General features: G+C 34.9%; 1 long non-coding RNA gene across 1 annotated transcript; it reads left to right on the top strand.

Moving 5' to 3' along the window:
• Positions 1-275: 275 nt before the first annotated feature.
• Positions 276-3,124, top strand: LOC110455473. The gene is made up of 3 exons (XR_002463452.1): positions 276-332; positions 2,120-2,242; positions 2,724-3,124. It is a non-coding gene; the product is annotated as an uncharacterized LOC110455473 (long non-coding RNA).
• The last annotated feature ends 1,429 nt before the right edge of the window (positions 3,125-4,553 follow it).

The following is a 4,553-nucleotide window of genomic DNA, read 5'->3' on the forward strand; positions in this document are numbered from 1 at the left end:
CACTTCAATATTAAAACTGAGATTTTGGCAGAAAATTGCTTTAAAAGAAAATGGATTTTTTAACATAGAATAAAATGCATCACTAAATTTAAATAAGTTTTTCAATTATATATCAAGAAAACATTCATAAAGACATCCAAGAAAAAAAGGGGAACTAACTTTTTCTATGACGTAATCATGGTTTATGAAGTTGTGGTTCGTATAAATTGCAGAATACGTCTGCGCTATGCCTTGATGTTGGATAAGCAAGTCAAGCTCTTCCTTCTGGAAATAGCTGAGCCTTCAGAAGATGATACCGAGACCAAGTGTATATTTGACCAATCAAATGGAAGGTATGTTTAACGAAACAAATATTAATAAAACACTAAACAATACTGTACTCTAATGTTGTATTTCAATGTCAGCAAGGATAGGACGCTCCAAGCAAGAGCAAAAGAACGCATGTACTGGTCAATCTGAGAACACTGAACACACAAGCAAAGTAAATGAGAGCATATCAATGATTTTGCAGTGGGATAGATGTAAACAAATCATTTAAATTGCATCTATGTATCTCTAAATTTCGATTTAGTAACCCACACTCACACAAACAATTGTTTTTTTCTACGGGACCCTAATGTTCTGTCTAGAAATAACAACAGCTGTTTCGTCCTTCTTTGACTAATCGGCGATGCTAGGGGCCACACATTGGAAATCAGAATTGGTCTTAGATACTTGAGAATTCGAAAAGGAGATGCATAAAACCCCTTAATTGAGTGGATTCCAAAATTGAGATAAGCAATGTTTAACTTCAAATTGCATAATTTGTAAAGAGGGTATATTATGAACCGTGCCACTAATCAGAATGCAAACTAAAATTAATTCGTATCAATGTAAACTGAAGTGTAGCAATTTTTATGAAGTTATATTGTTTCGAGCTATAAGATAATAAACCGTAATGAGTACTTATACGAACGTGACTAAAATGTAAACAGATAAAACAGAAGCCACGTTTGACTCTCATTTGGAATGTTTGGATGAGAAGAGGACTATTCGACCATGAAACCAAAGAAATCATAGATATTGAAATTACCATACTCTAAAATGGTCAATACTGTTATGTAAGAGGGAAGATCTCATTGCCTGAGTTTCCGGTACGTTTGTTTCGCGCACCGTTTAAACTGAAAGGTCGCTATCAATGCACGCGGCTAGAGTAACACGACCAGAGAAAATTCTATCTTCTCAGCTCTCACAATGATGTCGACCAGCAATTTTATGTTCTATTCTTACATATCATGTAGTTCCTTTGCGACCTACTGACCTTCACTATGTTTCAATAGTGTCAGGGGCAGCGGTGGCAAATTGGTTAAGGCGTCTGACATTCTGCTACCACTAGCCCTCCACTACTGTGTCATGAGTTCGAGGCCTGCGTGGGGAAGTCGCCAGGTACTAGCCGTAGGTCGATGTTTTTTTCTCCGGGAACTCCGGCTTTCCTCCTCCACCAAAACCTGGCACGTGCTTAAATGACCATAGCTGTTAATGGGACGTAAAACACAAACAAATCAAACCATAGCGTCGTCAAACAAAAGGACAGCGACATATTTTTCGCGACGACAGCATTACTCAATTTCCAATTTTTTACCGGACATACCTCCGCCATGTGACGTCATTAAAAACGATGTCAGTAATCATGATAATAAATGTGTTATGTTTAAAATTACGTTGCGGTTGTAACAATACCAAACATGATATAAAGTGAGTACAAACTGGTAAAAAAAAATGTTTCACAGTTGTTGCGTGCAAGGACTAAATGCACGTGTTTTAGGCTGTACCATCAGTCGACAATGCCAGTGATTCTTCGTTGTATTTTTACATTTTTTGAATGTCACTAGCATAAAGACGAGGGCATGTAAATATAAGCATTAAACTGCTTTCAGATGTGGTCCATAGGTCGGTTGTTTTTCTCCGGGAACTCCGGCTTTCCCCCACCACCAAATCCGGGCACGTCCTTAATGACCATAGCTGTTAAAAGGACGTAAAATACAAACAAACCAAACCATAGGCAGTATGAATGCCCATGATCGCATCTAAAAGGCATCAAATGCTTCACTAATTATCAATTGCATTTTTTTTCTCTCAGTGAAGGTAATCAATGTCCCTATGACCTGAAGACTATATTCGGATTCTGGAGATATTGGAATGAGCTGTGCGTAGTCGTCTACCCAAAATTACAGAATGTGACGTTTGCCAAATGTGAAAGAAGGTGATTATTTTAATTATTCGACATTAAAACATTTTGAATTCAATATTTGAACTTCCTATGATATTCGAAATCTTTCAAAAAACCTTCGAAAGGCAAAACATGAAAAACACCACCTCAAAACACAAAGAACAAACTATCAATAACTAAACAAACAACCTATTTTTTTCTCATTTCTCTGTGTGTATGATAAAACTGTCCAGACCTGTTAAAAGAATATTCAAACAAAAATATCCATGTATTCAAGTGTGTATTGATTGTCTTCAAAATTATCTTTGTGCTGTATAAAGACGTATTTTAAAGGATATAGATCACACTCGGTCACAACATTAGTATTTCATTCATCTCTATAAACTTAAACTAATAATAGTATGTTAGTACTCACATATACATTTGTTTAAATAACTAAATTATTATACTTTTTAATAAAGATATGTAACATTAGAATTATATACATCTTGTACATGTCTTATACTTTGCTAAGGGTTGGTTGCTGCGGAAGTGGAACGAAGTGTGCCCCTGCCGGGTTTGTCAGGAGGCCCTACCTGATATACTGTGACAGGTATTACCCCTATTGGCACTCTTTAGTTGAGGACCGGACACCGGATGTTATCAGATCAGATATTTTCCTCCACTATGATGTTGACGAAGACGACATACCAAGTTATGAGCTCGATCACGCGAACACGGATTTAGGGCTGTTCTTCCTCAGGCATGACTTGTTACCTCAGGGTTGTAACTGTTTGATACGAGCGTGCAAGAAATTCACATACGGATTGAAATAAACCGATTTATTCTCAGCAATGTACTCCCCGCTGTCTGCTTTTGGTGTCAGGGGTTTGCTTATTTAGGATCTTAACATTTTCTTCAAAATCACCAGTCTATGCCTAAACTTTCTCTTAAGCATCCATTGTTTATTTGTAAGTCGAAATATGAATTTCGGCTGTCCTTTTTACGTTTCCATACATTTGGATATAGAAACAATATAAGGTCATCGCTATGGTTCATTTCATTCGTTTTTAAGGAAAGTTTTCAAGAAAAATAAACTATGATAAAAAACTATTTCACTTCCATCATTTATTACTATTCGATCGATATCCATATTAATCAATTAATATATCTGATCAAGTTTAATAACACATAAACACACGAATAATAATGTGCTTAAATTGTGTAAATGCATTTACCATAGCTGAAGGCGGCCAACAACTTTTTAAATCCAAACATCAGTGTTCAATAATCAACACTCCCATACCAAATTTGTAGGCTGAATTCTTTATATGATTTATTTACACACATATTTTTTCTTAACAAACAGTCCGTTTAAGTAAAGTACTTATCGTAAACGACCATTTTACATCTTTACGGTAATATTCTCATAGAAGGGTAGATTTTGTCAACAATATTCGCAAGTAGGTAGGGACATGGTGTTATGAAATTTCGCGAGACCAAATATATTTCCTCAAAAATATGTCTGAAAAACACTCCAAAGAAAAAGCTGTTCAAAATCTCCTCAAAGTCTTGTGTTGATAAAATTTTTGATAATCTGGTAAAACAGTTTGCCCTTCTTTTTTGTCCAAAAATCTTCTTATTTTTTTTATTTAAACATGTTGAGAACCATATCAATCATACAGAGATTTCCCTCTATTTTCGGTTACACATTACACATATTAGTTGTGTCATAGGAACATGTAAGGATATAGGACACATAACCCAGTAGACTTCTGGGAACCAATAACATATGTTTCTTAGCCCTAAAAATCTATGGTTTATGTTAATGACATATGCTATCATTACCAATATTCATGTGATGTCTTTGTAAGAGCTGTTTATGTTACATTGATAGAAATGACATGCACTTAAATGTATGTTTTTTTTATCTGTCATCAAAGAATATTACAATTCATAAAGTAAATTTGATAAAAAGGGTTCTTACTTCTGAAATCGTTTTGTATTGACATGCATTTAACAGTAAAATAGAATATATATTTTAGTTCCAATATTATACAACGTATATGCATGGCTAGGTAAAATACAATAGAATACTTTCGTATGAAGGGTTTGCCAATTAAAACAGAAGGGAAACGAACGGCGTCAATTTTAATACACTACGTATATTCATAGTTGATGAGATTGCATTTCATTTGAAAAATCTGGTAGTATCAACCAAAATCACATAATTTATCATAATATATTTTACCGACCCCGACCCCCTACCCCCATTTCAATCCCTTCTTAAAAGGGGAAAGGAGTATGAACAGACGTCAAAATATTTGAGTGCTGTTAGGTACAAATGTCTGTTGTTAAAACTTTT

The sequence above is a fragment of the Mizuhopecten yessoensis genome, unplaced genomic scaffold (assembly GCF_002113885.1).
Source record: "Mizuhopecten yessoensis strain PY_sf001 unplaced genomic scaffold, ASM211388v2 scaffold8231, whole genome shotgun sequence".
In the NCBI taxonomy this organism is placed as follows: Eukaryota; Metazoa; Mollusca; class Bivalvia; order Pectinida; family Pectinidae; genus Mizuhopecten; species Mizuhopecten yessoensis.